The sequence below is a fragment of the Gymnoscopelus braueri genome (genome assembly GCF_963280865.1).
Source record: "Gymnoscopelus braueri genome assembly, chromosome: 1".
Lineage (NCBI taxonomy): Eukaryota > Metazoa > Chordata > Actinopteri > Myctophiformes > Myctophidae > Gymnoscopelus > Gymnoscopelus braueri.
The window spans coordinates 63,684,219-63,697,382 of record NC_137603.1 but is presented as its reverse complement, the minus strand read 5'-3'; the positions used below and the strand labels follow the sequence as shown (position 1 = coordinate 63,697,382).

The 13,164-nt window shown below is 40.3% G+C and overlaps 1 long non-coding RNA gene across 1 annotated transcript; it reads right to left on the bottom strand.

Annotated features, from left to right (window-relative positions):
- Positions 1 to 3,942: 3,942 nt before the first annotated feature.
- LOC308083641 lies at positions 3,943 to 5,146 on the bottom strand. Its single transcript, XR_013932998.1, has 3 exons — positions 5,071 to 5,146; positions 4,451 to 4,542; positions 3,943 to 4,014 (listed from the first exon to the last, which is right to left on the bottom strand). It is a non-coding gene; the product is annotated as an uncharacterized lncRNA (long non-coding RNA).
- Positions 5,147 to 13,164: the final 8,018 nt, after the last annotated feature.

The window sequence follows — 13,164 nt, the reverse complement described above, 5'->3', positions numbered from 1 at the left end:
AACCACATCTTATTGTTATCAACTATATTGACAACAGTATCACCAGACAGGAGGTACATGTACTCAAGTACTGTATTTGAGTACATGTACTTTGTTACATTCCACCACTGTTGACGATGTCAAAATCAGTATCACTGCATTAACTTGTCTTGTGATGTTTACCATAGTGTTTCTATTAACATGCAATCTAACAGATTGATTCAGGATGCAAAAAGTAACATTTGTTAGTCTCATGATTTGTAGCTTTACATACAGTATGGAATCAAAATATAAACGGGAATTACACGTTCCTCAACATATCAATCTAAGGAGTGATTCAGGATTTCAAAGTAACAAGGTCAACACATCAGTAGCAATCAATGAGCATTGTAACTTTTCCTCAGACTTGTACTTTTACCTCTATCAAAAATGTTAACATGCAAATGTATGTCATTCAGATTGATTCAGGATGCCAAAGTAACATCAACACAACACTGTAATATTGTATCAGTTGACTTTTCATTTGTACCTTAACAATGTCATAATCAACCTATTATTGTCATTACCTAAGTGAATACTCCCATTGCAGTATACAGTACAGTATATGCCCCTCTAACTTATCACTGTATAGGCCTAGTGAATAAAGATGCAATGTTAAAGTTCAAACCCAGCTTAACACAATCACATGTATATTTAAAATAAGTCTTCTCTCACTATAATTATTCAGGGCAGAGGGTTACTGCTCCGACATTTTGGGTTTGTTTCAATACCTGGACCTACAGCGTTCTAAGAATGCAGAGGTAGAGGTTTGTTCCACAGCAGTGGAACAAGCCAAGAGGGAAGAAGTTGGAGGCACAGCCAGTCACTAAGGTTGTGGTGGCAAAGGCTAAACTGAAGCACAAAAGGAAGCCTGTATTTTCCTCTTACACATGCAACAGGTAATAAAACACACACACACACACACACACACACACACCAACTATATATGTCCTGGTAATGGTTATGATTTTAGCTTCAATCAGAAAGCAGTACACCTGATTCATCGTTTTTCTTCTTCAAGTAAACTGTCAGGAGTGTCTGAGGAAACCTATGAGGAGATAACGTCGCTGGACACCACACCAGTCAGCTACCTGGTCCAGAAAACTCCTGTATTGTTACCTCTTGGAGAGAAAATGTACCTGGCTGTGGTCTGAGCTACCAGGTAAATGGTTTAAATGCACTTTTGGGATGAGAAGAAAACATCACATATGCAGTTACACACACACAATATAGCATAGTGATTTATTTTACACAATACTTCCAACACAGAAACACATGATCTCAACAGCCCCCACCAAAAAGTATTACTGCTCAACTCTGGTGCTAACCTTTCAGTATCGTTGGTTGAAAGTTGGTGAGCATGTTCACAACATACCAGATTTCATTTATGTTGTGCAAGCGGACGTTGGGGATTCTGCCAGAGACTATTTTAAATGTTTTGATTTTCGAAATAGCCCATTCAACATGTATTCTGTGGTGTGCAATGGTCTTTGTTTTGCTGACATCAAATGCCGGCATCTGGCGGTTAGATCGGACAAAGCTAGGGATGTTTAATTTTAGCCCCAAGTCCTCCACATCTTGCTCTATTAGGAAACCCTTATCTGCCATAAGCCCATCACCCTGCCTAAGGTAGCCTTGCTCTATGAGATTTCTTAGGAGCGGTATGATTCCACACTTCCTGAATATCTCCTTGTCTGATATACAGCCTGTAAATAGGGTTGAACAAAACATAATAGAGCCTCTTGGGTCAACAATAATCAATGATTTGAGTGTGTTGGTAGACTTATAATTTGTATACGTTTCGCTCTGTAGCGCCAACGAGCTTGGTTGCTGAATTTTTTATCTCTGTGCAGTTCAGGATTGCAAATGTGCTAGGGAATTCAGACTGGTATGTTGGTGGCATTTTCTGTGTGATTAATCTCTGTGGGACCACATAGGAAGTCGCCCAAGTGTAGTGAACATAAAATCAATCCAAGAGTTTACCAAAGTGCTTACACTTTGATGACTTATGTTAAACTTGAAAGCGAGCTCCTTATGATCAAAATGTTGATGTAATTTCATCAAAACTAGGAGGAGCTGCTGATGCAAGGGTATGAGAGTCATTTGCTGATCAACTCTTTTGTAAATTAGGGCTGCCATTTGTGGGGGATCTTTTTCACTGTTAGGAACGCTGAATACTGTGCACAGGTTATTAAATTGCTCTTAGGTAAACCCTGTGTTATACTGGAAGAAATTTGGAATGGTACTGTGCTGAATTCTTTCTGGGGTCATTTCAATTTGACTTCTGAGAGTTCGCTCTAAATGATCAATTCGTTTGAGCAGTTCAGCCTTCTCAGTATCCTCTTCCTTGCTGTGGGGTTGGCTTTGGACCTGGCTGTTGTAGTCAGCATGGTATGGCTCCAGGGCATTCTCGTCGAGGGATTCTTCATTGGCACAGAATTGATCCTGGGCACAGCAACCTAGAAAAAAAGGAAAACAAAAGTGAAATTTGAATTAAAATGTAAATATTTGAATGCAAAGCCATAGGTTACTTTGAATTCATCATGTTGTGTCGTTGTAATTATATTTTGTATCATTTCCCAGCGACCATTCTTGGAGAAAGCACAGCCACCAGTACCATCTTGCACAAGTGCAACATCACCCTTATGTGGCGAAACCAATCTTCCCCTGTCCATTGCCAGTGATGTCTGCGTGCCAGAGCACAACACCACCAGCTTCAGTTTGGAAGATGCCTGCAAAGTACAGGACACCACAAAAGACCAAGCGTCATGTCCACATTGGCATGAACAGAGAAAGGGTAGAACCACAGCCTCAACATTTGTAATGGTGAACAAACGTAAAAAAAACAGAGGCTTTTGTACATGATATATATTATCCCAAGCCATTCAAATCTAGTGCAACTAGTTATGGATCACAGAACGAGTCTTTGGCCAGGCAGAAGTACAATAAAACAATAAAAAACTTTTACATCGTTAAAGAGGGAGAGACCTTCACCATTTCTAAAACTCACCCGTGCTACTACCAGATTCAAGGTCAGCTGCTACTGAGTGGCCTAGAATTCTGTGACTTTGTGCTTTACACAAGAGGAGATGTGTTTTTCATAGAGTGCACAGACACACAGCATTTATCAATAACAAAAAATTCCATGTTAACCATTTTACTGGCAAGAAATGAGCTGTTAGTACTGTATGTTAGTATACTGTATCTGTTGGGCACTTTAGGCAGTGATGCTTATGTGTGGCAGAAATGTTCAGAAAAGTATTAAAAGCTGTTTTTGCCCATTGTCATGTTAACCCATTAAGAACCGAGGCCGATTCAACAAATTTCCTCTAAATCAGTTGATCTTAACAAATATTGGGCCAAGTACCCCCAAAATGATATGTATTTGGCAGCTACCCCCACCCCCATCTGATATTTTTTTGCCAGAGATCCCCAGAAGAGAAGATCTGTTTTCTTTTCAAATAGTCAACCACAAAAATATTGAAAAATAGCAGATGTACAAGCTCGCAGCACGGCACAAAGTGACTCGCTGTGAGCTTGTAGATCTGTTATTTTTTAGATCACTGTTTTAACTCTTTTATAAATCCTGATTTTTCAGAAAAAAACGTATTGTTGCTATGCTACAGTGTGTATATATATATATATATATATATATATAGCTAAAATGATACAGATGCTTTCTTGTTTTTAATGGGTTGTAATGGGTTAATTTACAACATTTATGCTGATATATACTGCATTTATGCAGTTTTAATTGCTTTATTAAAAGGTTTACTGACAATATTTCCCCCCAATGTGAGACTTATTTACTTGTATGTAAGTGCCACAACCACTATTACATCGTTAACCAATATGACTTATGCAATCTATTCGGTGACGGGGGGAGGCTGACATACATACATACCCATTTCTGCTGTTTCCTGTTCGGTGTCCTGCTGTCCAGGCTGTGTGTCCTTCTCTGTGGCAGGCTTCCGCTTTGGCAAACATGTCTTGAACCTGGAGAAGAATTTATTAGAAAATAATAGTTAGAGGGTACGCTTAATAAGCTGTTTATTGTCACTGTATGAAACAACGAAATGTTGTTTAGTGCATCCACATAAAACAATCAGCAGCATCAACAAAGAAAGAAATACTGATAGAGCAACATTATGTCATAAACTATTAGTCAGTCATAGTCAAGTCATCATACTGTGTTGTCAAAGAAAACATCCATAACACATACAATATATCTTAAGAAAATTAACATTAAATTAAATTAAATTAAGTGGGGGACCACAAGGAATCATGTAATATTGCACTTGGCATCATAAACAGAGAAAACATAGTTTGTGTTCACCAGCTGGTGCATACCATGTTTCCTTGATTGTGTACAATTGCTGCTACACCCATAATGATTATATTGCTTATATCAGCATCAATGTTATAAGGTTACCTTTTTTTCGGAGATGGTCTGCATGTAAGGTGTGACCCTCCGGTATCAACTGGGTTAGGGTGTAAGGCTGTTGGCTTCACATCAATGAAGTGCTAGAATAACATACACACAGAAAATATATCCCCATTTAACTTTATTTTTTTAATTCAAAACGTGTGTTCCAAACTTTATACATACATGCATGGAGAAGTTAAGTCCTACATCAATTTGACCTACTTGCATGTTATGCTAACATTAGCCACTTAGCTTAGTCTCGTTGTCTCTATTTATCGTACTATAGCCACAGCTCCATGTGGATATTTTATTTGTTATTCATATGGATAATGCGAGGCTAGTGATGTTAACACTGTTCTTCTAATAATACATAATTAACTTTATATATTTGGCTAGCCTTGATACTAGACTGTCCGTGCAAACCAAGCCAGCTTCTATTGTGTTTCAATCGTTCACCCTGCTACTAAAGGATATAGTATTAACGTAATCTTTTACTAAAACATTGTTAATTCAATCGAATAATAAACAAATAACTTACCTCGGAGCAAATATAGGTGAACTTTTCCATTTTAGGTTTGGGCTTTGGGAAAGGAATAAAAAATGCGCCCTCCAAACGTTCTGGGTACCTGGAATCACTGTTGCAGGTCCCCAAACAGCAACGTTTCACCATGGCGTTGATATGAATGTTCTTGATAGTATTAATATTGCTAAGTAATAACTTTATTCAATCGCAGCATTCAATGGCACGAGCGGTCGCTCACTTGCTTGTTGTTGTGAGTTTCGCCTCCAGGCAGCTACCAGGTTAGACCCATATGATCCGGTCTACTGAAAAAAAAAGAGAAAAGAATCCTGTTTCCGGATTCTGCCCATCCGGTTTCGCGGTGCCGCTTTGTTTTGGTTCCCCAATCCCTATTTAAATGGAATAGAATTTCCCCGTGGGATAATACAGACGCTAAATAGTCTCCGGATAGTGCACGCACATTTGTATTTATAAACTATGCCGAATCAAGGATTTTATTAGCACGGACCTATTTTGTGGTGAGACGTGTTTCCGGTTCTGCCCATCCGGCCACTTTTCTTTTTTTTTACTTCCGCTCCCGACCGGATCATATACCCGAAAAGGAATGATGCCCAGGCTGTTACCAGGTTACCATAGTAACAGGTTGTGACGTAGTCACGTTTACGTGAATCAAGGCCGGGAGGAATAGGGGCGTGTCCTCAAGCCCCCAGAACCCAGTGGTTTCATTGAAGCCAAATGGACATGGTGGCCATTCATGGTAGTGCAGGCGTGTGCAGGCCTGGGGTTTCAACACATGAACGAGAAAACGGTTTCGACCAATGGGCTCGACTCACGAGCATGCGCACGAGCTTGCGCACGGGGCTGCGCGCTTCTGGGACGCAAAACGCGTCACTGTGACGCAAAACGCGTGTTCGGAGCCCCAAATAGGTTTCGCCCACCAAATTTCCAACCCGGAAGAAAGGGTGAATTAGGCCCATGCGCTGGGTGAGCAACTCAATGCAAGTGGATGGGAGGAGACTTCTGGTGCCCTCTCTATTATTTTTAACTCTATGCGTGTCCTCCAGTCTTTTGTTATAGAGCTAAAGTTTAGTTGAAAATATCCGAGTATTATCTCAGTCTATTATTGTCTAACTTTCCAGTATAACTTCACAAGCTTCATGACAAATCCATGACAAAAACTAAGTGCATGCCTGGTTATTGTATTGTCGTGTTCATGTTGTGTAAGAAGATGTAGGAAAATATATCTGACTTATTTTGTATTTATTTACTTATTTTTATATGTGGCTGGAGGAGCTAACGTGGTGCTTTGCTAACCATTTATTTATGACAAGAGGAGTACTGTATCACCGTTTATGATGCCTGTAAGGATTCAAAATTCGTTGAGTTCATTCATTTTTGTATCTTTGGTGAACGTCATTCTCTGCTGTTCCCTTATTCAGCCACTAGGGGTCGTTATATTTCAATTATAACTGGACAGTTCGTTATAACTTGGCAGTTCGAAACACTGCTAATGTCTACAGTGTCCTAATAGTAATATTGAGCCTTTAAGGGTGACTGTTACCATTGCAAAGATGTTTGGATATTCCTTTGTGATTACAGTGGTGTATATATTTGTATTGTTCTGCTAATTGCTTATATATTACAATGCTTAATTATAGATGTATTATATTTGTTATTACAGAACTGCTGTAAATGATACTGTGAAGTACTGGACTAATACAGATACAAACCAAGTCACGTCTCCTCATCAATTCCTTGCATCCTGACCGATGCACCATCTTGATTATTGCATATACCTGAAAGAATTAGCATTCAGACTATTCCCTATTTAACAGTATATATTATAAGCATTTACTAAGTATTAATCTTTTGATACTCCTTTCGACCTTTTTTTTTAAGTGTCTGCATAAATGTCCTTGTACTTGGTAATTACACAGTCAAAGTAGCCATTAGTATTCAATGAAAATGTTAACACAAATAGATTTATATAAAATACAGCTCACAAACATACAGTTCATAGATTTAATAGTCATCTTATATTTAAAAAGAACAGACAAAGCATCGCAGGCATTAGTAGAGGCCCTAGGAGGGGTCCACGCGCGACTGCTTATTTTTTTTTCTAGTTTTGATTTTTGGCATCCATAGGACCTCTAATATTGGGATTTTGATGATCCCAAGAAAAAAAGTGGTCCCAAGTGTGTTTTTTTCAATGTTTTATTACCCCTATGAGACCTGGGAGATGGCTGGCTGGAACGCCAGCGAGAGTGTCTTTCGGAGACTGTGGAACGCTCAAATTTAGACGTAGCCCAAAGATAGAGATACCATTTGATTCCAGACAACCTCAGGTTTTCAATGAGACCAACCTTTTCATGCTACCTTGTCGGGAACGGGGCTAAATACCTAATGATTCAAAGTTAAGACAACATTTTGGCGAGGGAAAAACAACCATCACCATTTTCCAAATGGTCCCTTGAGCTGTCACCTCAATATATGTGAATGGAAATGGGTTACATGGATACCTACAAGCCTCCCCTGTACAGACATGTCAAATTTATGCCAATCTCATGCAGTTTTGGGCAAGAACCATGCAGTGTTTTGCATGCAGTACAAATATGTAATTTCTGCCTATTGTAAAAAGGAGACCACTTTACTGCATCTATAGCTGTATGAGACCACTGTACTGTATCTATAGCTGCATGAGACCACTGTACTGTATCTATAGCTGTATGAGACCACTGTACTGTATCTATAGCTGTATGAGACCACTGTACTGTATCTATAGCTGCATGAGACCACTGTACTTATAGCTGCATGAGACCACTGTACTGTATCTATAGCTGCATGAGACCACTGTACTGTATCTATAGCTGCATGAGACCACTGTACTGTATCTATAGCTGCATGAGACCACTGTACTGTATCTATAGCTGCATGAGACCACTGTACTGTATCTAGACCAGTGTGCTGAATCTATAAACCACTGTACTGCATATATAGACCATTGTACTACATTTATAGACCACATACATTGACCACTGTACTGTATCTAATATAGACCACTATACTGCAACTCAACACAACTTAAAAAAATTATTTATAAAGCACATTTAACATGACCAGGTCACCCAAAGTGCTGCACAGGTCACCACGAAGGCTCGGTAGATGCAGTACAGTGGTCCACAGATGCACTAGAGTAGTCTACAGATGCACTCGAGTGGTCTACAGATGCATTATAGGTGTCCAAAGTGGTCTACAGATCAAGACAGTGGTCTACAGATGCACTAGAGGGGTCTACAGATCACAACAGTGGTCTACAGATCAAGACAGTGATCTACAGATGCACTAGAGTGGTCTACAGACACACTAGAGTGGTCTACATACACATTGTAGTGCATATGTAGACCATGTACTGCATCTGTAGACCACTCTAGTGCATCTGTAGACCACTCTAGTGCATCTGTAGACCACTCTAGTGTGTCTGTAGACCACTCTAGTGTGTCTGTAGACCACTATCGTGCATCTGTAGACCACTCTAGTGCATCTGTAGACCACTGTAGTGCATCTGTAGACCACTCTAGTGTGTTTGTAGACCACTGTCGTGCATCTGTAGACCACTCTAGTGCATCTGTAGACCACTGTCGTGCATATGTAGACCACTCTAGTGTGTCTGTAGACCACTCTAGTGCATCTGTAGACCAGTCTAGTGCATCTGTAGACCACTCTAGTGCATCTGTAGACCACTCTAGTGCATCTGTAGACCACTCTAGTGCATCTGTAGACCACTCTAGTGCATCTGTAGACCACTCTAGTGTGTCTGTAGACCACTCTAGTGCATCTGTAGACCACTCTAGTGCATCTGTAGACCACTCTAGTGCATCTGTAGACCACTCTAGTGCATCTGTAGACCACTCTAGTGCATCTGTAGACCACTCTAGTGTGTCTGTAGACCACTCTAGTGCATCTGTAGACCACTCTAGTGCATCTGTAGACCACTCTAGTGTGTCTGTAGACCAGTCTAGTGTGTCTGTAGACCAGTCTAGTGTGTCTGTAGACCACTGTTGTGCATCTGTAGACCACTCTAGTGCATCTGTAGACCACTCTAGTGTGTCTGTAGACCACTGTTGTGCATCTGTAGACCACTCTAGTGCATCTGTAGACCACTGTAGTGCATCTGGAGACCACTCTAGTGCATCTGTAGACCACTCTAGTGTGTCTGTAGACCACTATCGTGCATCTGTAGACCACTCTAGTGCGTCTGTAGACCACTCTAGTGTGTTTGTAGACCACTGTCGTGCATCTGTAGACCACTCTAGTGCATCTGTAGACCACTCTAGTGCATCTGTAGACCACTCTAGTGCATCTGTAGACCACTCTAGTGTGTCTGTAGACCACTCTAGTGTGTCTGTAGACCACTGTCGTGCATCTGTAGACCACTCTAGTGCATCTGTAGACCACTCTAGTGTGTCTGTAGACCACTGTCGTGCATCTGTAGACCACTCTAGTGCATCTGTAGACCAGTCTAGTGTGTCTGTAGACCACTCTAGTGCATCTGTAGACCACTCTAGTGCATCTGTAGACCACTCTAGTGCATCTGTAGACCAGTCTAGTGTGTCTGTAGACCACTCTAGTGCATCTGTAGACCTGTCTAGTGAATCTGTAGACCACTCTAGTGTGTCTGTAGACCACTGTCGTGCATCTGTAGACCAGTCTAGTGCATCTGTAGACCACTCTAGTGTGTCTGTAGACCACTCTAGTGTGTCTGTAGACCACTGTCGTGCATCTGTAGACCACTCTAGTGCATCTGTAGACCAGTCTAGTGTGTCTGTAGACCACTCTAGTGCATCTGTAGACCACTCTAGTGCATCTGTAGACCACTCTAGTGCATCTGTAGACCAGTCTAGTGTGTCTGTAGACCACTCTAGTGCATCTGTAGACCTGTCTAGTGAATCTGTAGACCACTCTAGTGTGTCTGTAGACCACTCTAGTGTGTCTGTAGACCACTGTCGTGCATCTGTAGACCAGTCTAGTGCATCTGTAGACCACTCTAGTGTGTCTGTAGACCACTCTAGTGTGTCTGTAGACCACTGTCGTGCATCTGTAGACCACTTTAGTGCATCTGTAGACCACTCTAGGGTGTCTGTAGACCACTGTCGTGCATCTGTAGACCACTCTAGTGTGTCTGTAGACCACTCTAGTGCATCTGTAGACCACTCTAGTGCATCTGTAGACCACTCTAGTGTGTCTGTAGACCACTCTAGTGTGTCTGTAGACCACTGTCGTGCATCTGTAGACCGCTCTAGTGCATCTGTAGACCACTCTAGTGTGTCTGTAGACCACTGTCGTGCATCTGTAGACCACTCTAGTGCATCTGTAGACCAGTCTAGTGTGTCTGTAGACCACTCTAGTGCATCTGTAGACCACTCTAGTGCATCTGTAGACCACTCTAGTGCATCTGTAGACCAGTCTAGTGTGTCTGTAGACCACTCTAGTGCATCTGTAGACCTGTCTAGTGAATCTGTAGACCACTCTAGTGTGTCTGTAGACCACTCTAGTGTGTCTGTAGACCACTGTCGTGCATCTGTAGACCAGTCTAGTGCATCTGTAGACCACTCTAGTGTGTCTGTAGACCACTCTAGTGTGTCTGTAGACCACTGTCGTGCATCTGTAGACCACTTTAGTGCATCTGTAGACCACTCTAGGGTGTCTGTAGACCACTGTCGTGCATCTGTAGACCACTCTAGTGTGTCTGTAGACCACTCTAGTGCATCTGTAGACCACTGTGGACACCTATAATGCATCTGTAGACCACTCGAGTGCATCTGTAGACTACTCTAGTACATCTGTGGACCACTGTACTGCATCTACCGAGCCTTCGTGGCGACCTGTGCAGCACTTTGGGTGACCTGGTCATGTTAAATCTGCTTTATAAATAAATGTTTTAAGTTGTGTTGAGTTGCAGTATACTGGTCTATATTAGATTCAGTACAGTGGTCAATGTATGTGGTCTATAAATGCAGTACAATGGTCTATATATGCAGTACAGTGGTTTATAGATTCAGCACAGTGGTCTAGATACAGTACAGTGGTCTCATGCAGCTATAGATACAGTACAGTGGTCTCATACAGCTATAGATACAGTACAGTGGTCTCATACAGCTATAGATACAGTACAGTGGTCTCATACAGCTATAGATACAGTACAGTGGTCTCATGCAGCTATAGATACAGTACAGTGGTCTCATACAGCTATAGATGCAGTAAAGTGGTCTCCTTTTTACAATAGGCGGAAATTACATATTTGTACTGCATGCAAAACACTGCATGGTTCTTGCCCAAAACTGCATGAGATTGGCATAAATTTGACATGTCTGTACAGGGGAGGCTTGTAGGTATCCATGTAACCCATTTCCATTCACATATATTGAGCTAGCTCAAGGGACCATTTGGAAAATGGTGATGGTCGTTTTTCCCTCGCCAAAATGTTGTCTTTAACTTTGAATCATTAGGTATTTAGCCCCGTTCCCGACAAGGTAGCATGAAAAGGTTGGTCTCATTGGAAACCTGAGGTTGTCTGGAATCAAATGGTATCTCTATCTTCGGGCTACGTCTAAATTTGAGCGTTCCACAGTCTCCGAAAGACACTCTCGCCGGCGTTCCAGCCAGCCATCTCCCAGGTCTCATAGGGGTAATAAAACATTGAAAAAAACACACTTGGGACCACTTTTTTTCTTGGGATCATCAAAATCCCAATATTAGAGGTCCTATGGATGCCAAAAATCAAAACTAGAAAAAAAAATAAGCAGTCGCGCGTGGACCCCTCCTAGGGCCTCTACTACATGGTTTTCAAACTTTATACTTAAAACAATACATTCTTTAATGATACATTTATATTTGTGGCATAATGACATATACATTAGAGTTCATTGCTAATTATAATTTGTGTTAGTATTAGTAGTAGTTACTATTGTTTTGTTGTTTAATATTATAAATAATGTTTCTTGGCCCAATGATTTTGACACTACTTTCACTTTGCCAGTAGAGGTCACTGTTTGTTAACTACAGCTTAAATCTGCGCCAATGCTTCATAAAACGTGTCTGGCCATAGTTGTGTCCATTTTGTAATGTTTACCAAATAATATATTGGCACTTCTAAATATATGTATCCCCATTATTGATTCACTCATCTATCTATCCATCCATGGAAATATAGACTGATAGATTAAATACATGTTGTTTTCTTTGAAAAAGGTTGACCTGGTTGTGTGTCATTTTAGGGATTGACGTCCATTCCATCCAGCAGTTAGAGCTTGTATTCCACTCAGCACCTTGTTGTGCATTCTAAGTATAATCAAAGCTGTGCAGTCAGTTAAAATGCTTTAACACGTAAAATGTGTTATTGCTGTATTAAAAACAAAACATTTCCATCCATTAGAAAGCCATATCTGTTATTTTTTGTTTCAAACATATTTCAATGTATTAGTAGTGATCGTTTTTAACATTAGGTTGGTTTAGTACAGGTCTATTGGGAGATATTTCTCAACATTATTTGTTATCAAGGCCAATGATTTTATTTGTGTTGATTATATTTATACACATTATTTTTTGGTGAAATAATAATCAAGTTACTTATCATATATGCAACTACCCAGTGTCCACTGGAACATATGGTTTAGTATAACACATAATACGTTAATACAACAAAATTGACATATTTTTATTGTTCTGACCAGTTATTATTGGAATTGAATACGCTGTGAATGTAGAGACAATGATATATATGCTATTTGCAAGCAAGTTTGAAACACTGAAGTCTTTCTACATAGTTATCATGTCATGTTTAGTGAGTATATCATTGTAGTTTCACTTCATAATACAGGAGGAAACATAGTTGATATATGTCAACCGGGTTAGGAGCTGGGTTGAATCCAAACCTTTGTATTTTGTATGAAAGATGTTTCACTGCATTACAGGCACATTAATATTACTGAATGGTGTGAATACAACAAAGCAAAATGGTTGTGATTCATTCAAAGACCAGTTTTAGGAGACAAGACTAATTAGCAGTTAAACAACAACTTAAGAAGAATATCTTTATATATGTGTATGGTCTTAAGGATCAAACTGTTTGCACGAGTAGGTAAAAACACCAGTTTCTAGGAGTCACGAATAATTAGCAGTTAAAGATCAACCTAAGATTATT